The sequence below is a fragment of the Rhea pennata genome, chromosome 1 (assembly GCF_028389875.1).
Source record: "Rhea pennata isolate bPtePen1 chromosome 1, bPtePen1.pri, whole genome shotgun sequence".
NCBI classification, from domain to species: domain Eukaryota; kingdom Metazoa; phylum Chordata; class Aves; order Rheiformes; family Rheidae; genus Rhea; species Rhea pennata.
In genome coordinates, this window is record NC_084663.1 from 144,371,859 (window position 1) to 144,397,894 (window position 26,036).

The 26,036-nt window shown below is 39.7% G+C and overlaps 1 protein-coding gene across 2 annotated transcripts in view; it reads right to left on the reverse strand.

The window, feature by feature from the left end:
• JADE3 (jade family PHD finger 3) overlaps positions 1-25,503 on the reverse strand; it is a 69,947-nt gene extending 44,444 nt beyond the window's left edge. The window contains exons 1-3 of one of the 2 annotated variants that reach the window (XM_062601551.1): positions 25,443-25,503; positions 25,210-25,232; positions 7,250-7,302 (exon numbers count right to left, since the gene is read on the reverse strand). The gene's annotated coding sequence lies outside the window, so the exon portion shown is untranslated. The remainder of the gene's footprint in view (positions 1-7,249; positions 7,303-25,209; positions 25,233-25,442) is intronic. The other variant, XM_062601552.1, reaches the window with a different exon arrangement.
• Positions 25,504-26,036: the final 533 nt, after the last annotated feature.

A 26,036-nucleotide genomic window follows, 5' to 3' on the forward strand; every position in this document is an offset into this window, starting at 1 on the left:
AAGCCCGCTATCCTAGCTATACGTGCGCTGGGAATTCATTCGCACCGAAGAACTCTCAGCAGAGGAGATGCAGGAACTTACTGTTTATTATCTGTTTTATAGAGTTCCCTCAGAAAAGAGCTTCTGCCTGACGTTAACACCAAGGCATCTAATAAGCAAGGGGCAGGAGGGGAAAAAAAGAAAAAAAGCCCACAACTAAAAGCCCGCTCAAACTCAAAGATAAAAGCTAAGGACAACATTTCTGACAGAAGACTGACGCGCGATATACTAATGTAAAGGGACAGTGTCAGGTCATTTCGCCTGAAGTGGGGCAAATAAGGCCTCAGCCGCCCAGGAGCCCCCGGGGTTTATCACCCGCAGGCGAGCACGTGCTCCGTGCCTGCAGTGAGACAACAGCTACAGGCTCACGGAGCACAGCCGAGAAACAGAGGGAGCAGAAAACCTCCGAGAGCACCGAGCGCGGTTTTCTGTTTCAGAACTCGCGGGCGCCACACCGTCCCAGCTCCAAGCGCGCTGCCGTCCTCAGCCCATCTACCCGCACAACAAGCTCGTGCTAAGCAAGCACTAAAACCCCCGGCGTTTCAGAAGCGCGGCACAGAGCGGCCATACATCACGCAGGAAGTCTCTGACAAAGCAGGCAGCTGTAGCCAGGCCTCCTAAGCGCCTATCCAGTGACCTCACCACTAAACTCTCTTCCTGCTGATATAGGCATAAAGTCGAGCAGAAAAAAATCCCTGGGATGCACTAAGTCACCGAATATCGTCGCGCCGTTGCACGCCGATGAAATCGCACAGTATCAAGAACAACAAACCCACAGAGTCAGAAGTATTACGTAGCTCTACGCAACCAAAAATTACACAATAACCAATACTACACTGGTTCAAGCACACTTTGCTCTGCCTGCCTCATACTCTGGCACCCGCCCCTTGGTACCTAGCTCTGCTCTTCAGCAGAACTAGTGCGTGCTTTCACGATGACACGCAGGTAAGGATGGTAGAGCCTGGTATCAAAGGAGCTAGACCAATATGCACTATAATCAGTTAATTCTTTGGTATTTGGTAAAAAAACATTAAAGTAGGTTTTGCTGGATTTTGCTTTGTTTTTCTAAATTTCAAATGATAAAAGAATTAACTATAGCAACTTGCATTAAATATTTCATCTAACTCTTTCAACTCTTGCTATAATGTTTTGAAGAGCCTAACCATTTTGCCGAAGCTTTGCATAATTAATAAAATCTAAAGGACTGCAAAAGGCAGAACCATAAGGTTGTATCTTCATATTCTAGTCAAAGGATGAGAGAAACCAAGACCACAAAAATATTTTCCTACTAGGAAACATCAACTTGATAATTTCTTTCCTTATCTGACAGGAAATAGTTTTCATTTACAGGTTTGGAAAAAAGAGGGGAAAAAAGAGGGAAAAAAAGTAACAAAAGGAATTAAAGGGATCATTGTGTAAGAAAAACTAAATGAATACTTTCACAATCAGGACTCAAACTAGTGTGTGCCATTTTTCAAATCACCAGTTGAATACAGAATTCTACTATATTTTCTAGCATTACATATTACGACACATGGATCTGCAGCTTCGCTATTATTTGTTAGTTCTCATACATCAAAACAACAAAAAGTGAGCAAAAAAATAGACCGGAAAATTGCTAGAGCATTTCCTTTTCATTAAAAAAAACCCTTTCTTTTACAGGACAAAGATTATCTTACTAACTAATGCATTTAAATGAACTGCAACAGCCAGACAACTAACTTCATGTTACGTGGTACAGTCTTGAGGTGTTTTGATGGATGGTAAAAACATACAAGACAGACTGAGGTCAGACACATTTAAAATAGATTTATTAAAATGTAAATAGCAGCATCCAAGCATCCCTAAATCACCCAAATTCAGGTGGAAGATGACATGTTGAAAGAGACACCGTGACCAACTGATTTTTGTCCATTTTCAGGTACAGAGGTTAAAAAAAGAAAAAAGTAGTTTTGGGGTCATAATGGAAGGTGCAGCAACACAAAATAAATTGTATACTTGACTACTGGGCCCAACATTGCCCTGCAATGGGCCAAAGGATGATCACACCTGCTCAAGGTTTCAAAAATGCCACACCTTGTTTGAGAAAACACCAAGGAGATGGGTCCAAAGGACCACATGAAGTTCAACTTGTCATTCAATGGCCACTGTTCGGCCAAGGTGTTTCTACACATTTTGAATGAGGGAACACACTTACTAGGAATGACCATCAACTCTTCTCTATTTCTGTTCCCTCCACACCTCTGCCTGTTAACTAAGTTAACAAGATTAAAATGAGTAAGACCAGATCATCATCTTTCTACTACACCTAAAGGAAGTGTGTCCTATTCAACCTATCCTAAAGCCAAGTGAGAGGATGGAGAGATTTTTTTTTTTTTTTGGGGGGGGGGGAGGGGGCAGGTGCATGGGAAAGGTGCTGCCTGCCTCATAGGGTGGATCAGAAACAGTACAGGTACTTGGATAGGTGCAATTAGAAAGTAAAATAAAAAACAAACAAAAAACCCACTATCTTTTCCATGCTGTGAGGATAAAGGGCTATTGCAGCTGACCTTACAAAGCTTGCAGGGTTGTGTGATACTGAACCTGACTGAAACAGGTTCCTTCGTCCACTGTCCACTCTTGTACTGGGAAGAATGGAAATGCCCACAAGCTATGGATGTAGCGGAGGCAGGGGTGTTTCAACACATCTTTTTTCATAGGTAAGAGCCCCAAACATGCTGCAGCTGCTGCACCCAAATCCCATATCAGAAACAGCAGTAATAAGGTATCTGCTCAGAAACTGGGGGGGGGGGGGGTACAACTAAAAATGCATCTGTAAAATTGAAGAAAAAAAAAACAAAAACAAAACAAAAAAAGCCCCCAGAATTCGTATGGAGCCTAGCAGATTCGCATTTAAAGCGGAGTTGCACTTAGGACTCCATGCCACAACGGAAATATGACAGGGAGTCCGTATGTTTCATATACGCCATTTCAGTTGGTTGTGGGGGGGCTTTTCAAAACCCATAAGGAACTCTGCTTCTCTGCAGGCTCCTGCTCTGAGCAGCCACAGAGAAGAGGGCAGCCTGCAGCTGAACAGCTTATCAGAGGCTCTGAAACTTAAAAGAAAGCACAACTGAATCTGCATGCCGGCTTTGGTAGAATAAAGTTTTTCAAGATGCTGATTCCACCATCTGTTTCCCTGTTGCTCCCCGTTAGTCGACGGCAAAGCTGTCCGGTTATTTGTGTTGAAGTTTATGGTCTATGAGCAGCTCAGGTACAGGCAGTTCCCTCCACCGTCCCCTGACGGGGAGGCTGAATGCATCTGCTCGCGCCAACGTTAACAATGGCTCCAAGTTAACACACGCACAGCCACATCAAAGCATCTGAGGGACACTTTTAGGAGGTCTTATGTAGATGAAAGTAAACACATTAACTGAATGCCTGTAAAAATGAGGTCCTTGAGCATTCCCAAATGAAAAGTAGTAGAGGCTGTTTTATGGGGAGAACGCCACAGATCACTGCATGTTGATACAAAAGAAGTTCTTCTGACAAGGCCCAGAACAGTAATGAAAAGCAGCAGTGATACAAGCTTCTCTACTTTCATTTTCTAAGTCCACTGAGCCACAAGGAAAAAGCTTTATGGATGAGCAACACCAGTTGATCGATCACTCCTGCAAAGAGCAAGAGAGTATCTTCTCCCCCCCTCTGGTAGTACTGGAGAAAAAAGTATTGTAGAAATAGCAGAATATGAACCTATATAGCTACATTTATATCATAAGCATTTCATATCTTTAGAATGAGAGATTAAACGGATTGAGATTATCCAGAAAATAATCTAGAAGGGAGCAGGTTTAGCTCAGTTGGTTAGAGCGTGGTGCTGCTAATGCCAAGGTTGTGGGTTCAATCCCTGTACGGGCTATGCTGAGGGTTGGACTAGATGACCTCCAGAGGTCCCTTCCAACCTTACCATTCTGTGATTCTAAGAGAGGATGCAGAATGCAAGAGGAACAGAGAAGTGAACATGGTGAAGAGACCACTCACTATTTCTGACAGCCCAAAAGCTAGATACACATAGAGTTACAAAGCAAAGGGAAGTCATTAAAAGTAAAATTTATTTTGCACAGAATTAAAGAAACTCACCACTATGGTTTCAAAATCACATAGATTGAAAAGAGCTGTGCAAATGGAGGATCAGTCAATCTTCCACTCAGAAATCACACGGTCAAAAATTTACAGGAAACTAAGTGTATACTGACTTTATAATGCTTGCTTTCCCTAGGTGTCCACTGTTGATCATTATCAGAAACAGTAAGTGCTCTAATTCACCAGGGAGCTCATATGAAACAAGACTTGCTCATCACAAGTCACCTCTGTCCATAGGATTTTCATTTCTTTAGTTTTGTATTTGAACTAAAAATAGTTGTGCATAAATATAACATGCCAGTTCCCAAACTGGACTCTGCAGACTGGACATCAAATAGCTGGTCTACAGGGCCATAGTGAATAGTAAAATGAGAATGCTTATCAGATAAAATTTTGATCAAGATGAGCACAACAGTCAGATTCTGATGGTTGACATACTGTTGCCCTGAAGTTTCTTAACCATTGTTCACTGTAGACAACTATTTTGGTCAAAATGATTAATTTTAGGTAAAATATTAGATAATTCCCAGGGCGTCACTATGTGTTTTCAATGCAAATTAAACACACTACGCAAATACAGCCGATGTACACCTTAAGGCATTATCCAGTCTGGATTTTCTTTTGGAGAATCCAAAGGAACAAGAGGAGAAAGAAAAAGCATCCTAGAACTACCCAAAACGTATGCATGCATGTGCACATACATATTTGTAAGGGTTTTTGTTGTTTTTCTTTTCTTAAGACCGTAAATTGAGGAAAAGGAAAGCATTGGTAGCCTGTCTTACAGTACTACCTCTGGAGGCATAGGCATGCCTTCTATATATTAAATACATTAGTTTTAAAATTATCACTAAGAATCATTAGATTCACTGGTGAAATACCCAGTGAGTTCTACAGAGTTATTAAGGAACTGTTTTAGGAAAACAAGTGCTTTGAAATCTCTGTTAATCCAGCGTTTCATAACATTTTTTAAATTAGCCACAAAGAAGCAGAAGCACACCTATCAATATCTATTCCCACCTCCTATAGTCATCTCAGGATCTAACATGAATATCTACTTTTATGCCTACATGCATAGTTGCAAACCAGGGTGTTAATCTATTTTTCAGAGGTTTCAGTCAAGCTTCATTAATGCATTAGAGAACACACTACAGTGAATGTGCTGCAAAGAGTTAAAAATAGCTGGATCAACTTTAAGCTAAGTAGATTAAAAAAAAGACTGTGAGAATTTCTCAAGACTCGATCTTTCAAAGTTTCCAAATTCAGAAGACGAAACAGCTTGATAGTTAAAACTTTTACAAAGCTTTAATTATAGCATTCCTAAATTTGACCAATATGACATTTTTGTAAGTGGTACATTAGTAAGCAAATACTAAATACAGAAAAACAAACAAAGACTTATACCCATTACTTATTCTTCCTTATTTTACTCCAAGGCTCTTACTCTACAGAGATTTAACTTAGCAGAGCTTTCAGTAATTACATTTGCAATTCCATATCTGAAGTGCAAGAATCCGCAATACCTTCATTTCCTGATGGAATGTGGATACCATGGTGTTCTTCTGCGATTTCTTATACCTTTATTAACTGAACCCTTTCCACAATATATGTCTTAAAGTTATTTTGTCTTTCCTCTTGCTCGCAGAGAAATAACCCAAACATACTGCCAGCATTACGCTGTTCAATGTCTGAATGCAGTAATTAGTAAACTAAACTCTTATTAACCCACTTTAACTACTAAATATGACCTTGTACAGATCTAACTAATAAAATCCATGTCTCTAATTAGATTGACCACCCTTTTGTTGGGCTTTATAAACAAATGTTTAAACTCAAGTTACAATTTTCTAACTAATGGCAAAATACATTACATTTTAGTCCTGCTAAAAGCACAGAATCAGTTAAGAATAGAGAGACTGATGCTATCCATTTTTGTGTATCAAAATAATTGCTGAGTTTTATCCCCATGAAGACAAAGGGATGATACAAGAGTAGTCAAGGCCAAAGCTTTATTTGCAGAAAATCCTGGGATGATATACAATAGCAACTGAACTCAGATGTTCAGAGGGCTGCTGCAATCTGTAGAACTGATCTCTAAAATCAGAATATCTGACATTATAAAACAGGAATACCACTTTTTTCTTTTTTAACCACTCAAAACAGAAGCAGGCTTTGAACTGAAAATTCTGAAACTGAGTTGACTACATCCCTTTTCTTCTCCACTACTTAAAATCTTTGGTAGTCAACCGAACGGCTCAGCTTTGCTTTACTTTCCACATCAGTCTAAGAGTAGAATAGGTAGTATAACTTGCATTAAGAGAGGGGTTTATAATCACATTAGAGACATACAACAGAGATCAGCTACCTCGGTTCACTGGACAGCTTGAACAAGGCTGCATAATGAGGTACAGGTGTTGGCACTAATTAGGAATACCCAGCTCGCTGCTGACATCAGCCCCTCAAAGCAATGACTGCACTTTAATCCTTTAAACCACATAAAAGGCAGGCAGAGAGCAGGCAAACAAACAAACAAAAAAATCTGAAAATGGCTGGCAGAAAATAGAAATATTTTCGCTTACTTAAGGGAAAAAAAATCTGAAGTGTCAGAAAATTGCAGGAAGTTTCCTGCGAAGCATCTGAACACAAAAAAGAATCTAAACCTTGTGCACAATTCAAGTTTTTGATTTTAGTAAGCGTATCAGTGTACAATATTTATTCATCACAACAATCAAAATCTGTATCCACAAATAAAAGTACTGAATAAGAAGCAGTAGAATAAGAAGCAGTAGAAGCAGCACATGTAAATGCTGTGATAAATAAAATTAGTCCCTCTATGCCTACAACATCCAGGCATTCCAGGATACAAGACAAATTGTAACTGAAATTACTACAAGCACTTCTGCTGGAATCTCATTGTTAACAGCTTCTTTTATGACTTCCTCTCCTTTAAAAGACTTAATATTCCTTTAAAATGCACAGTTTTCATTTAAAAATGTGGTACCTGAATGTTGAGGGTATATAGGTTCAATTTACACATTGTAAACACCAACACACACATTTTATTTTAAATATCAGTTCCTCCTTCACTTACATGCCAGGTCATGAGGTAGATGTTTTCGCTTCAGCTGATGACATCACAAGCTCCTAAAAAAATGAAAGGAGTGCTATTTAGGTAGTAGGAGTGACATCAGGCATTTCACATTTGAGCTGCAATTTATTTTTTGGCAAGTAAGTGAAGGGTATATTTTTATTACAATTTTCCAAAGAAAATTATAAATCTGTAATATAGATTAAAACCTTAGATTCTGTAATTCACACTTAATACATAGAAAAAATAAAATGTGTCAAGTGTACATACCCATTATAATATGAACATAGAAAGTATTACAATTAAAATGAAATTAAATACAAATACTCTTAAAAGCAAACTGCTCTTCTCTTAAGATGAGTAGGAACCAACTTTAGCAATATCAATAGAACAAAACTTGTGTGAGAATATTCTATTTTGGGAATATGAAACCAAACTTCTAGATAACTGCAAGTCTATACAGGTGATTTATGGAGTTGACACGATCAAAACATTGAAACTTGCCTTCTTCTATACGATCATTTATGAACTGAATATGCTTATAAATTCATACAAAGGCAGACCAAAAATAAGTTTAGAAAGAAAGTTCCATGTAGCTCCTGCCTTAATTCCTCAAGACATTCCTTTAGACTTCTCCTTGACAATCCTGGATAGCTCAGCTTCCTTAGCAGGACTTTTGCTTACTTACTCTTTTTAATCTAGTAACTACCCTTGAACAATATTAAGTGTGGGAATAGAAGGAATTTTTTCCTCCACTAACTGCCTACATTCCCTTCTTGTATGGTTATGCAAATCTATGTTTTGCACCCTATTGTAACAAACATGAGAAAAAACATTAAAATTGTTGCATCAAACAGATTTGTAACAACACTTCTTGGAGATGTCAGCTGTTATATTAGGGTCTGTCCTGGCAGTCAACGCACACCATGCCTTTGAGTAAAATAAAATAAAATAAAAATATTAAAGAAAAAGCGAACATGCCTTTGAGTAAAATAAAATAAAATAAAAATATTAAAGAAAAAGTGAACAAAACTAGCATCAATACAAGCTAAAAAAACAAAGTGTTAGAGAGCAGAAATTCAAGTAAAAACCAGGAACCAATAACAATGTATACTACCAAAAGAACAAGAATAAAGAGAGGGAAGGGGAAAAATAGCAGTGTCTTTCTAACTGAAATAAGACAGCTTCTCTGCCAAAGTGTCGGCACTATGCTGTAACATTTTTGTTTCCTCACCCTTTTGCAGTACAGAAAAAGGATACCACCACCCATCTACTAAGGAGTGGCAGAGATCCTATTACTTAAGAACTATTGTTGCTCAACTTGCTCTGTGGCAAAGGAAAATATTGCTTGTAATGTGTAGAAAATATGTAACATTCATTATAGCTCTTGTATTTCAACCTGACACACTTTTAAAGTTTTAGCTATGCTCATTTACTTAAAAAAACAGTTTCCTTTTACCAGCTCTCTGGCAGTCTCTGGCTATATTTATGTTAAGCAATTAATTTTGAGCAATGTGAGAATATCCGTAGATCAAAGTAGTAGCAGTGCCAAGGTGAATCATGATACGTGGGTCACATTTTTACTTCAGATAAGCAGATACAATCAGCCCCCACCACACACAGGCCCTTTTGGATAGCTTCAAACCATATCACTGGGAGATAAAGTGCATTTGGCAAAAACTTTGAATGGAGCCTCCAGTTTCCATCAAAAGGAATCTAGCTTGCATGCAGAAAAACACTGCAAATTGAGCCAACACGCAGTAAGTGCGGATGATTGGAAGGACTCACTTCAAAAGCACACTACTGCTCTGCAGCAAAACCCTAATACCAATGCAGCCTCCACCTCCCAGGTAACCAATACAGAAGGTCTCATCCACAAAATACACTGGGGGAGAGAGGGCACTGGGAAACGAAACAAAAATTAATCAACGTCTGGATCAATTTTTCAAATGTGACTTTGAATAATTTTTTTCTTATGCAACAATTCATTACGGTATAATTCTTCAATGTCTCTATTAAACCCCTTTAATGTAAGTTTTTCACAAAAATACAAGCAAAGCCCTGGCAACAGCAGCTCAAATGGCATTATTAAAATGCAAAACAGCTTACAACTTTTAAGTGTGAACAAAACCACAGCTTTTGCCTTACAGCTGAACCACAAAACTAATACATTTTTGAACTCTTCATCAAAAACAGATTTGTTTGCTCAGTTAAATGCCAGGATGAACTCTGAAATACCGAAAGGTTCAACTAAAAATCTTCTCTTTCTCTGTTACATAGCATGGAAAATATAGGTAAAACCACTTCCCTCCTTTGTTTGATAAGCAGTCCTAACATACTGATTCAAAACCAGTGAACTTAACCATCTCTGATTAACGAGCAGGGGGCTCTTCTCCATTATGTAAAAACCAGAATGCTCCCCAGTCTGGAAAGGCGCCAGCCCACCCACCTCCCCTTCAGTAGCAAATTCAGAGGAGGGAAATTACTGGAGAGAAAGAATACGCAAGAGAGAAATATCATCCTCTCTGCACACGCTGTACCAGCCAACTCTGGATTTCTACTCCCTCGGCACATTTGAAAAAGCAACTGGGCAGTGACTGAAACAGAGACACAGAGGAACAGAAAAGACAACGCAGAAAATTTTTTATAGAAACTAAAGAAAAGATAGATAGGAAAACTTAGAAACGCACAATAGCTTTTCATAAATATTCCCCTGAAACTAAGCATCGATAGGAGGAAAGAAAACATCTGTAAGATTTATTTCTTAAAACGTAACTTTTAAAAACAGAAAGTCATTTGGAACAAAGATCTATTTTTGGAGTTATCACTACTGTTATGCTATAATTCCTTCTGTAATTTACTCTACTACTTACCAACAGCCAAGCCTCCAAAACAAAAACTGCACTGGTTGAAAGCTGCGTTTCGTGCTTCTTTCCTTAACCATCCCAGATGCTGCACTGCCATTTGCAAAAAAGACAACAGAAGAAAGCTCTTCCAGGATGCTGGACAAGGGCATCAAGACAGGACCGAGTCTCTGCCATTCCCAAATGCCTGTTCAGACTGTGTTTCACAGAGACTCCTGAGCCTCTCCAAGCAACCCACTTCTGCCTCATGCTAGCCTTACTGCCAGAAAGCTTTTCTTGGTGCTTAATGTGAATGTCTCTCTTAACACAGCTGAAGCCCTTTCCTAGTTAACATCATGTTTGAATGATGCTCTTAACATTTTTGTTAGGAGGTCTCAGCCTTCTCCTCAGACTAAATATATTCATTCTTTTAGTCTCTCCTCAAAGACAATATTTTCTGCGTATCTGCCACCCACTGTACTCCCTAGCGCTGGGCCACAAAAACAACATGGGGTTGGGATGCCCACATCTGGGCCAAGTATTCCAGCTGAAACCCTCCCTACGCAGGAAATATTCTTTTCCTGTTAAAGAAAATCATTCTTTCCCTGTTACATGAGTTAGAGATGATTATTTTGTTTACACATACTACTATGCTTTCTGCAACTACACGATCCTGTTGACTCACATTGTGCCTGTGACCCATTACCACCTGCACAATCCTTTCTGTAAAGGGCTGGGTGCTTCACCAGTCATTCTTGCTCCATATACATGCAGCTGAGCGCTCCTACCTTGTAGTGCAGGACTTCCCGTTAGCCCCCTAGTAAACTGCACCCAATTTCTTTCAGACTATTTCTCCAGTTCGTCAAGATAGCTATAAATCCAAAGCCTCTTCTCAGACAGATGTACAGCTCCACTCAGTTTTATCCAGAAGTTTATTAAGTGCAGTTGTTATTTCTTCATCCAAGTTATTAATGGTAATATTAATATTGGACCTAGGAGAGCCGACTGTTAAATCCCACTCAATTCATCTGTCTTGTTGAAGACTGATGAGTTACTACCCTCTCAGTTTTCCAAAAATCTTCCAGCATTCCTATAAGCAATTTCATCTTATCCACATTAACTTAGCTTGCTTCTGATAACATCATACATCACCTAATACACAATCCCTGTCTCACAAACAGCTCTCAAGACTGCATATCAGAAAGTTGGTCTTGTGATGCTTCGTATCTCATTCAAAATAATCCCACAGATGAAGCATCAGCTTCATATAAGGGAAAGGCAGTAAAAAAATCATTTTATTTCCAATTTTTTTAGACCGTTCTAGATACCTAACACATGTGGCCAGTTTCCCAAGGACCACCAAGTTATGTCCCACAGACATCTCACAAAAGGCAGATCAAGATTTAGTTCTATCAAGATAGCATGGGAAATAAAGCCAGTATTCCTCAAGATTATATACAGATTGTAGTATGAAGTAAAGAGGCAATGGCATTATTCCCTTTATAGTTCTGGAAAAGTCAGAACAGGAACAAGTATCCAAATATTAAAATAGTATTCACTGTATAGAACTGAAGAGATGTGTTCAAGCAATGTATTTATCCGATTAACGAGAAGACTCAAAATAGAAAATAAAATCACTAGGCCTTGAGAAAGACTTCTAAACTCCTTACTAAGTATTTGTAACAAACAGGATTGGATTTTTGCTTGTTTTAAACTGTGATCTTGCACCTATTCTTCATGAGTAGGTAACAGCAGTATATACAATGGATATTCAGAAGTCCTTTAATTTTTACTCTTTCTTCTCATTGGCTTAAGCATGAAAATCATTCAGTATAAATACACCATCTTGTAAAAATCTGAAGATATCCCACCTTTCCTTAATGTAGGCCAGAAAGGCAAGAAGCATGTAATAAAGCCTGCAGTCTTCTATCATCTTCACTTCCTTCCACCATCACAAATATATTTCATTACACCTTTATGCAATGACAAGCCTAACTTTAGTGAAAACCAGTAACTTAATAATTCCCAGTAACCAATTAGAATTTGCAGGGAAAACTATTTCCCACAATAACTTACCCCATTTCAGATAAATAATGTAACAGGATGTCTAGAATGGCAGGTTTCATAAGACAACTAACAAGTAACATCAAGCCATTTAATGAAACACTGTGGAGTCTTGGGCCCCAGGCATTCAGATGGTGACCCAATGGAAGTTATTTAGAGTGTACACAGTGCCAGTCATTCTGCAAAATACTCAAAACTTCTTATTCTTTGCTTGAAATTACTTGTTTCACAATATAATTAATATGTACATGCAAAAAAAAGTGATTTGGCAGCTGAAACAACTGCCTTACAGGGAAAAGTTAAGATGACCCAAGTATACCCAAAATTTTAAGCTAAGCACCCGAAGTAAGGTGCACATGAAGCTGTTTACATTCTTTATATACTGGAAGAGTATTAACATTAGCAAAACAAATAAATTAGTCTGTAAAAAATCAGATGCAATGAAATAAATCTAAGAAAAAAAAATTAGGCTTAGGATCAAGGAAACTTCCTGACACTATTGGTCTGTACCCTCAAGGGAAGAAATGGAAGCTGCAGCTTTTAACATTTAAACAAAGACTGGACAAAAGTACTGGTAACTGCACTGCCAAAAGAACATGTTCCAGTTCAGGGTTTCTCAAACCAGCCTGAGGGAAAGGCAACAACAAATGGGACCCAAGTATAAAAAGGAGGACTGCACAAAGCCATTTGTTTCGCCTCTTTGGGCTAAGGACTGCACATAAGCATACAGACAAGTTTCCATGGAGTATCAAGTCCTGTGCATGAGCTACTCCATAGCATATATGCATACTGGTACATGTTGATGAAAGCAAAGTAATCTGAAATAGCTTATTCCACCCTTTACCTCTCCCCCCACCATCACAGAGACACAGATTTTGCATATACGGAGCAAAGCTATGATATACAAATGTATACTAGGACAGTTACTATGCATCAGTTCAGGTCCAAGTACCTGCCCACCTACTTCAATATCAAATTTTAAGTAGCTGTATTACTTCAGCCTGGTATGGGACGTTCCTCTCTGAGGAGTGCCCATTGCCAGAGGCAGGTTACACTGCAATACAGGAGAGTGCACCAGAACAACAAGAAACATGAACGCACACAGCAGAAGCCTGCAGGAGAAGAACTAAATTCAGGTGAAAATGTTGGGAACTCACAGGACACTTCCTGAATCCAAGACGACTAGAACAGAGCAGAGGCAGACACGACAACTGTATTTTGGTGCTACCTACTACAAATAACCATAGAAACAAACTCTGAGCCACAGATCATTAAAAACAGGCTATTTATGAAGAACTGGAGCCCCTACAAAGCTCATTTCACTCTCTCAGGAAAGAGAATACTACGTATCTTCCTTCTGGCCACAGACTCTTGTTGGCAAGTCAGTCTTTAACAGTCAACTCACCTCATTCAACTTGCACTTCCTGTTCTAAATAGACACAGTTTTACATCCATTTCCTAAAGTTAAGTGAGGAGGATACTACTTCATTTTATCTTCCAAAGCAAGACTCAAGTGAACATTTCAGAAGCACTAATCTAGATGACCTAAAAGTATCTTTTCCCATAGCTAATTTCCATTATTTAATGCAACTATATTTATGCACATTTATGGACATCCTTAGTGGAGATCTTAAAATAAAAAATAAAATGATTCTGCAACTGTGAGAACTTCTAAAATATCGTAACAGATGTTATGTTTGTGATGGCACAGCCATGCTGTTCTCATACACTCTGAAGAAAGTCTCATGACCCTGTAACAAACACAAGAGAGTCACAAACGCTAAAAGGAGTATCACTGTTTCTCGTTGGATCCTCCAGACACTGACTACATAAAAGACAAAGGGCCAGATATGGGACCGAGGTAATACCGAACTATGCACTTCAGTGCCTCCAGTCAGATCTCTCCATCTGGAGCTTCAAAACCAAAGAAACAACCCTTGCCCTTCCCCCCACACACACACCATAAAGCTTAAATTCCCCACATACCAAACAACAGGATTTTAGAATGGGACTCAAAGTACCCAGCACATCCAGTTTATACACTAAAGAAGGAACTATGTCTGAGATCCCTTCTCTCTTGGATTCAACTGCTGGTGTGCAGCCCTGTAAACAGATGCCTCTGGAAATTCAGATCCATTCTTGGACCCTTCTTCCCTCCTCTCACACGCTCACTCTTCAGGCATCCAGTTCAGTTCTGCATAAGGCATCAGTAGTTACTCCCCTTGCACAGGCAGTCCCTCATTTTACAGCTCATCTTCCTAGCTCTCCTTCCACTCACCAAGATTCAGCTCTTCATCTCCACGCTCAACCCCAAACTCCTCCTCCCTCCAAATTCCAGCTCCCAAACCTCAACTCCTTTTCCCTTGCCAGATCCCACTGCTGCTGCAAGCATGGAGCACATGAGCATCTGTAGCCATCTCTAGCCATCTCCACCTCTCTGCTGGAAGAATGGTCTGTGCAAGCATTTTCTAGTCTGTTTCAGGCTGCCTGACTTCAACCACCTATGCACAGGATGGTCACAAATTGATAGCTAGTGTCAGGCAGGGCTGGTACCTCAAGTTAGAGGTTTACAAAAATGAATGGTGGTGCTGAGCCCCTGTTCCTCTTGTAGTTAATGTATATAGGAAAAAAAATAGCTGATGGCCACCATGAAAAAGTAACACAGTGTCCATACGTTTGATACCAGTCAGAGCTGGATGACAGTGGTCAAGCAAAGATTACACCTCCAGTTCTAGGTGGTGGGTGCTGACCAGCGTATAACACACTGGTACATAGAGACTACAAAACATAAGATTTCAAGAGAAGAGAAAGTACAAGAAAGCTATCAGCATCTGACACTTAAGAACTGCCGCATTTTATTTTTATGGTTATTCCAATGAGCCACTCACTCTGATTAAGAACTAATTTAATATATTTGGTTCCTTAAAAAATTCTTCTAGTCTCAAAGGCATCTCAGTGTCCACTAAAAAAGAAAATCACTCTCATGAACAGCCCATGTCATATCAGAAACTTTGGTCAGTACTTAAACCAAAAAATGAACAGTTCCCATAGAAAAAATATGGGCAAGAAAAAGAAGTAATAGACCTTTAATTTCACTTGCTCATCCCAGTGATTTAGAGTACTTTCAACACCATTCCTCAAACTGGGATGTCAGTATTTCTGGGACTTCACAAGGCAAGGCTCCCTGTTCTCTCTTGGTTAGAAATCTCACCATCACACTAGCACTCAAATGACTGCCTCCCACTACAAAGAAACCTCATAAATAAATAAATAAATAAAAGTACTCACACTTTGTACTCTGACAGCAAAAACAAGGGTTGGAGCACAATCAAGATGACAATTAATGAAGCAGTAGACAAGAAAGCACAGTAAATGAGATGATCAACTTCATCCTTTGTGGCTGCAAATTCCACAGCAACAACCAAAAAATGAATTCTGCCTTGCAGATGATCTTAAATTGTCAAAGAGGGCTTTTTTATTGCTATGAATGAGAAACCTGTGTCAACTAGTTCATCTTTTTCAAAGCCATTCCTGCTCAGTCAGACAAAACAAATGAGAAGTTCTGAGAAACAAGCAGGAAGATTTTGGCCTCAGTGGAGTCAGAAGGAATTAAAGTCAGTGCCAAAACAGAGTCAGAAATTAGCAAAGATATTCATCTGATGAATTTGTTAGAACTCCTACGAGATGCAAGTGATTTTATTTCTTCTCCAATTTTCCTGATTCACATGGATCCTAGCCAGGGGGGAAGGCGGGGGGCAGGATTAAGTTATAATGTAAGAGAACTACTCTTTTAAGCATCCTCTGCCAGGAAAGCTTGCTTTCAAAAGAAAAAATGTGACCTTTAATAAAATTGTCTAGAAGGACAGACCTTTAGAATTTCTTATATTTTATTAAAGTTAAGATTTCTGCTTTCCAAAGCTGCTACCTTTACAGACACAAAGTTTTCGCTATTGTTTAGAAAGGGTTTTAAACAAAAAAATATCGGGAGGCTTCAAATCAAGTTCAAAGAAGCACCTCCGTCAAATCCAAAAATGACAGCATGCAACACTGCCCCTCAGGATCCAGAGGTACCTGCGCACTTCAGGCACTCAACAGCAACAACAGCCTCTACGCAATACCCAAATTCTACAGGTAATCCGGGGGGGGGGGGGGGGGGGGGGGGGAGGGTTTGCTCCCTGAGAGTCTTAAGTCACTTCTGCACTCCTGAAGCATGAAGATCAGTTTTCAGTCCTGAAAGGCTCAGAGAGAACAAACACCAAAACTGAATTTTTTCTCTTCTTAAAATTGCCATCACACAGCTAAAAGAGCGTTCTGACCGATGAAACCTCTAGAAGCCCGTGAAAGAGCATGAAGAGGTGCACGTGCTACAGAATATCCTGATGCAGGACAGAAGCACTTAAAAGATAGGTCTAAACATGGTTTACTATGGCTAAAGAAGCCTGATAAGAGAAAAAACAAGCTTAATTTCTACAGTCCTTTTTGCAAGGGCTGATACTAAGGCTATTTCTTCCAAATAAAATGTATACGACCAGTCTGATCATCATAATGTAGTTACACTAGCACAACTCTTTCATCAAATGGTTAGACAAGTAGAGGTTTTTTTGACAGAATAAACTTAATATAGATTCTCCAAAATTATTTTAAGGCAGAAAGAACACAGTATTTTAACAAAAATATTATTGTAGGGTTAGAAAATTTGGTAAAAGCTTTGATAACAAGTGCCTCTGAAGGCACTCTGGGGTGTTCTGAAAGTTACTCAACTAAGCCAAAGCCTTGCCAAGCTCTTGTTTTTCCAACAGTTCCTCTCGATTCATGAAAGTAAGTTTTTTCACTGTTGAATTATTTCTGCACAAAGTAAAGCATACACCAACACATAGTACTGAAGTCAAACATACAGATTCAGCTAACTTAACCAAACAGAACTTGCATAGGCACACGCGTAACAGTACTTAAGAATTTTGTGATAAATAAAAACAGCGTGTACATTAATACAGATGTTCACTGAAAGAGTTTTGTATCATATATGATTTAATTTCTATGAATAATAAAAGAAAAAAAAAACACAACTTGGTTTTTCAGTGGATGATGCTTGTATATACACATACACCAGCCAATAAATATCACCTCACATAAAACGCACAGGGGAAAACATTTTTATCAGACCTAGCAAACCTACAAAAATGTTGTTCAAAAAAATTCCATAAGGTTTGCCAAAACATTTTCAGACTGCAAGCAATCTGGAAATCCATACCATCTGGAATTTGGTACAGGAAAAAAATAAATAAAAGTAATTTGACCCAGCTGATTTATTTGGTCCCAAGAAGACCATTAAGTCACTCACACCAGAAATGACATTCAAGGAAGAAGCTTGAGAAGTTAAGGGAAAGAAGATACCGTATGGACATCTAATGAGAATCCAGAAATCCAAAAACATTAGAGATGTGTTTGGAAGAGGTGAGTAGGTGCTACAAAATCAAACTCAAGCTGTATATACTTCGAGGCTTTTTTTTCCTTTTTAATTTACTTTTGACTTTCCCCCCCAACTCTTACCCCATTCGTAGCTCTACATTTCAAACAGCCTACTTGAATTCAGGCATACAGAAGCAAACACACAGAAAACAAGTCTATTTCAATAATATTAATAAGAGTAAAATAGCACCTGCAAAAGCTATTAGATTCTATCAGTCTAAATTCGACTGCTTTCCCAGTTTGCTGTTACATAGACAAACTTCTGAAAATCTAGAACAACTAAACAAAAGACATTGAAAAAATGATCTCAGACAGAATTTAACCCAGATTAATCCAAGTAATTGGAGTGAAGGTGTTCTAATACTGAGCTGTCAGGAATGCAAACTTTCTAGTAACTTTGAATTCACCTTGTACACATGCTCCATCTTGTACAATTTCCTGACATTTCTACATGAAGAAAAACAAAATCACACACACACCAGCTTTAGCAAAGTATTACATATATTCAGTTTTAAGCAGCAGAAGACAAGACAGGATACACTAAGGATCAGCAATACAAACTGTATTTTAATCTCTTCCTCTCTTGTTGATTTAGCCCAGAGCCCTTCTATTGGCAACATTTGTTCCACAGTTCATCTGAGCAGTTACTTCATCTCTGTATAGCTCTGATGAGAGCAAATCAGCTCTCCATCAAAACTGCAGAAGCATCCACAGATGCAATCTGCTAGTCACTAGCAAATCTTAATCATCACTGTAAGCAAACTCTCTTTGTACTCTAGCTATATTAAAAGAGGCCTGTATTTTGATCAAAAATACCATGCTTGCTGCCAACTTCAACACACTTAAACAATACCTGAATAAAGAAAAACTTCCTGAGGTTTCCAAAAACGTCATTGGGAAATTATAGTATTAGATATTCAAAAAAAAAAAAAAAAAAAAAAAAAGTCTGGTGTACGCCAGTTGCAAAAAATAGTCCGTATTTTTATTTATATTGGAAATTTTGAATTATTTCATCTATTTAACTATTTACCTGCAATATGAACAACATATTTTGCAAAAATAATTTCCATAGGAGAATCAACGCCTTTAAGCAGGAGTAAGTATTTCTTCATACGGATGTCAGTAGCCATTATAATATGATGCTTGCTCATAAGCAAGCATCATGTGTTAATATCAGCTTTTTAGTTCCTCCTTCACTCTTAGCACATTCTGTTGTGGAACTGCAAGTTCAAATTTGTCAGGCAAAATGCTTCACTTGCTCCTTAAGATCGCTCATTTCATGCTACACTGGAAATGATTATGTTGTTAACATAAGGAAGACTGCAACTTCATTATCAAGTTTAAGTATCTGCCTTTCAGTTGCTTAAATGACAGTCAATTTGTTTTTTGGTTTTTTTCCTCCTAGTAAACACAACTGCTCTTGAATTAAGCTGGACGTTGAAGAGTCACTAGAATCTCCCCTAAAGCGGGTTAATACTGGTCAGTGTTGCTGTTTTGATAGTATTCTTTCAGTTGTTGTTTCAAATTCAGTGGCTTGTGTTCTCAAGAAAAAACAGAAAATTATTTTCAATGCTTGAAATGAGTGTTACTTCTCCTTCCTATAAAACATTTCACAAGGTTTACATTTCACTCCGAATTATCACACATTATCACCACTTCATTTCAGTCAATTACCTGCAGTGAAAAGAACCCACATGCATAAAAGCAACAAGAGGACTACAAATTCACTGCTCCTCTTTCATTACAAGTACTAGCAAAGTGGAAGAGATTACTCCTATTCGTCTTTCTGCCAAGGCTCCTCCTCACAACATAATTGCTGAGCCTACATTTTCTCGTGCATTTTCCTAACTCTCTCATGTGCTGCCTACTTAAGCTGCCTGAGAGGATTCTGTGTTCACTAAAGCCCAAACCTGTGTGGGATATGGCACTATTTCAAATGATGAGTCCACTACAGCCACTTCAATACCTAGCCTGCAAATCAACACTAGAAGGATGTTGAAGAGATACAAGCTTAACAAGAGTTACAAGTGAAATAAAGAGAATTAAAAACCACAAGAAATTCCACTAGGGACACTTCCTTTTTCCTCCTTTGTCAGGATACACAATTCCATATGTTACCACTATGCATGCAGTAGCTCAAGATTTAAGAATTTTGATGAGCCAGCAGAAAGATAAAATATTGCCATGCTGTTCTCCTATACATGATACACAGAGATTTAAATATTTAGTAAACTGGAAAAAAAAAGAGCATGAAAGAAAGGACCTGGGAGTCCTGCATGACAAGTTGACCATGAGCCAGCAATGTGCCCGTGTGGCCAAGAAGGCCAATGGTCTCCTTGGGTGCATTAGGAAGAGTGTTGTCAGCAGGTCGAGGGAGGTGATCCTGCCCTTCTACTCAGCCCTGGGGAGGCCTCATCTCGAGTACTGTGTCCAGTTCTGGGCTCCCCAGGACAACAGAGACATGGAGCTACTGGAAAGAGCCCAACGTAGGGCTACGAAGATGGTCAGAGGGCTGGAGCACCTGCCCTAAGAGGAACGGCTGCAAGAGCTGGGCCTCTTCAGCCTGGGGAAGAGAAGACTGAGGGGGGATCTGATCAATGTCTACCAATACCTGAAGGGAGGGTGTCAAGGGGATGGGGCCTAACTCTTTTCGCTGATGCCACATGACAGGATGAGGCAACAGGCACAAACTGAAACACAGGAAGTTCCACCTGAATATAAGGAAGAACTTCTTTCCTGTGAGAGTGACAGAGCACTGGACCAGGTTGCCCAGAGTAGTTGTGGAGTCTCCTTCTCTGGAGATATTCAAGGCCCACCTGGATGCGATCCTGTCTACCATGCTTTAGGTGACCCTGCTGAGCAGGGGGGTTAGACTAGATGATCTCCAGAGGTCCCTTCCTCCAGAGGTCCCTGTGAAAGCTCTGAATTCAGTTGGTTCTGATTTTCAAGTGCTTAAGAACATTCATGTTACCATAGCTACTTAACACTGCCATAAAATGTTTTTAGATTTGCAAAAAAAACTTTTGTCTAAAATTTGTAGCAGATATGCCTATTTAAAGAATTTCAGTCATTCAATATTACATGAGGAACCATATACCAAAACCAGTAAGTTATTTAATTCACAAACATGTCCCATACAGAAGTTTTCCTTCTGCTACTTGATAATTCACCAGCCTCAATATTCCAAAACCAGAACTAGTATAAACGTAACACACTTTGGAAAACATTGTGCAACACAGTTGCACAAAATTAGCTATTTGTAATAAAAGAATCCAGCAGAAGCATTTGTTTTGCACATTGTGGTAAGAGCACCACTGCTCCTTTTGCATTCTCCCAGATCTCCACAGTGTCCTCCCCCAACACAGCACTGACTTAAGGATGCTGTTGGACTTGCTGTGCCTCAGATCACTTGCACACACATAAAATTGTTTTCTAGGATGTAGGCAAGAGTCTGAGCCTTTCACTGAGCAAAGGCTACCACACACTCAAGTGTCTGAAGTAAGTGTGACAAATCCTCAGAATAAGATTTTTTTTTTTTTTTTTTTTGAGTGTAGAAAAGGAAAAAAGAAAAGTGTCTGGTCAGTAGAGTAGTTCTAATAATAAACAATTCTGTCAAGATTGTGACAGACATATTCATTTTATCTGTCAGGCATGCACATAAACATTTTTCTTAGCATCTCCCTACAGCTCTAATTAAAACACAAGGCAGTATTAACAACATGATATGTTATGTCCAGCCTTCAATTCAGTAAGAAATACAGCTCTGTTATGTAATGCTGCAACAAGTGTACTTTAAAGAATGAAAGCACTCTTAAAGTTCTCAAACAAAGTTTAACAAGCTATGGCAAGTGTATCAGTATTTAATCCAGGAGAAAGTTATAATAAATGGCACCAGCAATCATAAGCTTATACTCCCACCTTCTCCTGCTACTCTTAACAGGATAACTGCCTGTTCAAGCTCTACAGCCATGTAAACAGCTCAAGGTCTCCCCCCGCCCCTTTAAATCAAAGTAAACTTTATATTACAGCTCTGCAAATGCAGAGCCCTTCATTAAGCCAAAGATCTTATATCCAAATATCCAAATACTGTCCCAATCTCAAGATTGTTAGTCTCCTACACACTGAAATAAGATCTTGAGTGCTGTAAGTTCAGATGCTGTCTAGAGAAGGGTGGCTTAAAAGCAAACAAATATGAAAGAGCCAACAGCCAAAGGAAACGGAGCTGGCTGGTTATTATACAGAGACAGGGAGGCAAAGAGAGCAATGTGAAAGTACGACCTCTCTCCATACAGTGTGAATACCTGGGCTGTCATAATACACTTCTCAGACTTTTTTTTTTGCCAGATATATCTTATAGGTGTAAAAATTTGAAGCACCAGTAAAAACATTATTTATAAACACACTTCTTTGGCATTCTGGACAACAAACAGTTGTATCCAGAAGTCAGACTGCAAAGGACAGACATTTTAAAATGACAGTATCATTGATTATTTAATATAGATAAATATGAAAGAAATCCAGAAATCCTTCCCCCTGCTTTTTATAAGAGGGCAACATTAAGTTATCTGTGTGCTAAAATGCAAAATCTTATACAATTATCTCACTTTTCAGAAGTTCCACCAAGCCCTACAGATCTCAAGAGTCTCCAACTCCTACCTGACCCATCTTCCACCAACACAAAATCTGCCAGAGGTCTGACATAACATTTTGTACATCAGCTTTTGAAGATTTGAGTTAACATCTGTTGGCTCCCATTACATAAATACCCCTGGCAAGAGCTATTATTAACTTGTTGGTTTCCATTTTAAGTAAAGTATGCCAAAATTGCATTTATGTCTCCAACTACATGAAGCCTGAAGTGTTATAGGAACTTTAAATCTTGAGAAAACAAAGAGAAACACCATAGAATTTAAGGGGTATTATCTCTTTCTAGAAATTGCAAAGCCATTGAATTCCCTTATCTGTAGTCGTCCCCCCCCCCAAAAAAAAAAAAGTGGAAATGGGGAGAAGTTGAACTTGCATGATCAAATGGCAAGTTTGGGCTAGGTCGATTTCTATCTTCAAGGCAAGAATTAAGCTTTGCTAGAACTAAGATACAGTGCAAACCAACCAAAAAAGCACAATGATACCACTGACCTAGACAAAACAGTAAGTTTTCAATTATAAAAAACATCAGAAGTATGCTATCCATGCTTAATAAGGTATTCACATTTCAGTTGAATATAATATACTTAATTAGCAAGCTGGCCTGTACTTTTTGAAGAGCAGACATAACATTTTACTATCAAACCTATTTAGGTAACAGCTCCACAAACCATGTACCAGCTTCTAAGGATTAAAGTAGAAAGACACACCACAGGTTAAACAGAAACAGATGTTTATACAACCTTTTTATCTATGGATCATAAAAGACACACTACAAGAATGTGTACACATTCCCATTCAGAAGATATCTGTGGTCTCACCTCACTATCTGAAAAAGTACAAAGACACTGTACCATACTCCTAACCCTCTGGAGCATGATGCTTAGAAATATATTTCAAAGACTGAAATAAGCTACCTCAACAGACCATGAGGAACATCTTAGAGATATAAATTCAGAACTCAAACTCAAGGCAGCTTGTATAGGGTTTAACTTTGTTTCTCATCAGAATGTCTTACAAATCCAGCAGGTTTCACAATAGCCTGGGACACCTGCTTTCACACCAGCCAAGAATTCAAGTCACTACTCAACGAAGTCCACATACTAGCTATAGCAAGCTCTTTGGGATAAAAGCTCTACAGCACTCAGCATGTGGTAGCTCGTACAGTAACTAAATACTTCCGTGCCTGTGTGTATGCACATATATAAACAAAAAAAAAAAGGGTAAAAACAGTACTCAAAAATAGCCTTTGTATAGTTTCCGGAAGAGAATCATTTAGCTCCACAAAAACTATTTGAAACTACGTGTATGAAAAAACAAACAAAAAAAGCCACCCTCACACAATCTCAGGTATCCCAATAAAACAAAGATGCAAAGATGCAAACGTGCTAGTCTTCTGTCACTGAAACGTTGCTAGAATCACATAAAAGTTGGGATTATCCTAATATTATATTGAGATACTGTAACCTAAACTCTTATATTCACAAAGGACTTTCATGATTTTAATGAGATCCCAAATGAGCGTGTACCCTCGCGAATAGATGCCACCGCCTATGTTCTAGCCTCAGCTCTTTAGCAAATCCTTGCAGGTATCTGCTATGTTAATAAAATAAAATCAGGAGAAAAAAAAAGAAGGAAAACAAAACACACATCCACACTTGTGCTAACTGACCCAACTCGGGATTTTTTGCTGCTAGGGATAGACAGGAGCACCTGTTCTGTAAAAGGAACCTAGAAAGAAGTAAACAGCAAATGAAGGACAGGTAAATAGAAGCAGCTGTAACTATTTTGATGACTTTTAATGCATACAAAGCCTAACTTTCTCAGAAGAGAGGGTTTTTTCCTGCTCTCCTTGGAACTAAAAACAAAGCATGTCATGTCTAGTCTGGAAGGAGATCAGAAGTTCATGTAAAAAAGTAATTTAGATCATAAAAGCACTAACTCTGTTTTAATTTGGAAAAGCACTTTCTAAACTGACGAGACTTTAAACTGCATTTTCTCCGTCTAATATACACAGTTAACGTTTTTCTGGTGTCCTGATAAGAGACTTTGTGGCACGCTTGAAAGTTATGCCAATGCACATTCAGGCCTCTCTTTCTAAACCCACCTGCATCTCACATTTTCAGGTTAATTCTGCTATTGCTCAGATACACTCTCACTTTGTCTGGATTAGCAGGTGTACTTGAGATGCTTTTTAGAACAGACCACAACAAACATCACAGTGATATAAAAAGTTGGCAGCAGACAAAATATCTCACACACACCAAGGCAAAACACAGTTCTATAATCTTTCAGTTTTAGTGTAATGGCTCTTTTATGTTAACAGAGGTACAATAGCTTTCTAGTCTACTTTAATCACAGGATTTTCAATCAAAACTGTGTGCTGTCTCCTGCATCCCATTCTTGTGAATATGAAATAACATGGCTTTAAAAATATAGCGCTAATTTAGTGGTACTCCTTTATTAAATATCCAGAATAAAGTCAACTGGAAAAAGAATTTGTCAATAATGGTTCAGCTTCTCAAATAATCTAAAATGCTTTTCAGGAAGTAACGGTACTTTAAAAGGAAGAAGAAAAAAAAAAAAGTAGGATTTACTCCTCCCATTAAAATGTATTGTAAAACATACCCAACAACTTAACCTTCTCCCATTGTTCATCAAAGCGTTATTTGCAAGCGCCACTTTTGCTACACTCCCAGCCACTAATCTCACCGGCTGTCACGAGCGCACAGAACGAACCCAACCATTTTACAGAAAGTCCTTCGCGTTAAAGCGAAGGCCATCTGAGGGAGCGTTCATTTACCGGAAGGTTTCATTTACAGAAACCCAAAAGCAAGCGCGCGGACCTTCCAATTCCTAAGCCTACAGCCAAACGCGGCATCCGCTTCCCTAGTGTGTAAGGAGAAAAGGGGGGGGGGAAAAAAACACACAAAAAAAACTTACCTTCAGCACAGCGTACGCATAGGCTATGAAAATTAAATAAGAAATAATAATTAAAAATATTAAATAATTAAATTAACGACAATAAAAGGCAATCCACCGTGCTAGCGTTTTATTGCCAAAGTCACTTCTAGCAAGTTCCTCGAGGTATAGGCGAAGGGGGGAGGGTTATTTTTTTTTTGGGGGGGGAGGGGGGTGCATCCGGGGGTGCGCGCAGCACCGAGTCGCTCCCTTACCGCCAAGCTGCCGGGCGCGGAGGGCGCGGGGGCGGCCGCGGCGGGCGCCTCCCGCCACGCCCGGGCGCGCTGCTCCGCGGTGAGGCAGGCTCATGCAGACACCGGCAGGTCCTCACATCTCCTCGCTGCCGCTGCTCCCGCTGCAGACAAAAGGGGCATTTCACCCGGGGCTGCCTCCCGCCCGGCGCGGCGCGGCGCGGCCCGCGGGAAGGCGGCGACCCCTCGGCGCTCACAAAGCCCCGAGCCGGCCCCGCCGCGCCGCCCCACTCGTGTCCGCCGCCCCCGGCCGGGGAACCACCGCCAACTCCTCTCCCTCCGCACCAGCCCCCGCCGTCCAACTCCGCGACAACTTTTCGCGGCAGCGCGGCCCGCAAGGGCCGCCTCCTGCCACGGACACGCGTGGGGCGGCGGCCCGGGCGCCCCCACCACCAGCACCTCCGTCCTCCCGCCGCCGCGGCTCCGCGCCCCCCTCCCGGGCGCACCCACGTACCCGGGCCCCACACCCGCGCCGCCGGACCCGCTGCCTCCCCCCACACGCGGCTACTTCCTCCTCCTCCTCCTCCTGCCCGGCCTTGGCGCCAAACACCGCCGCCC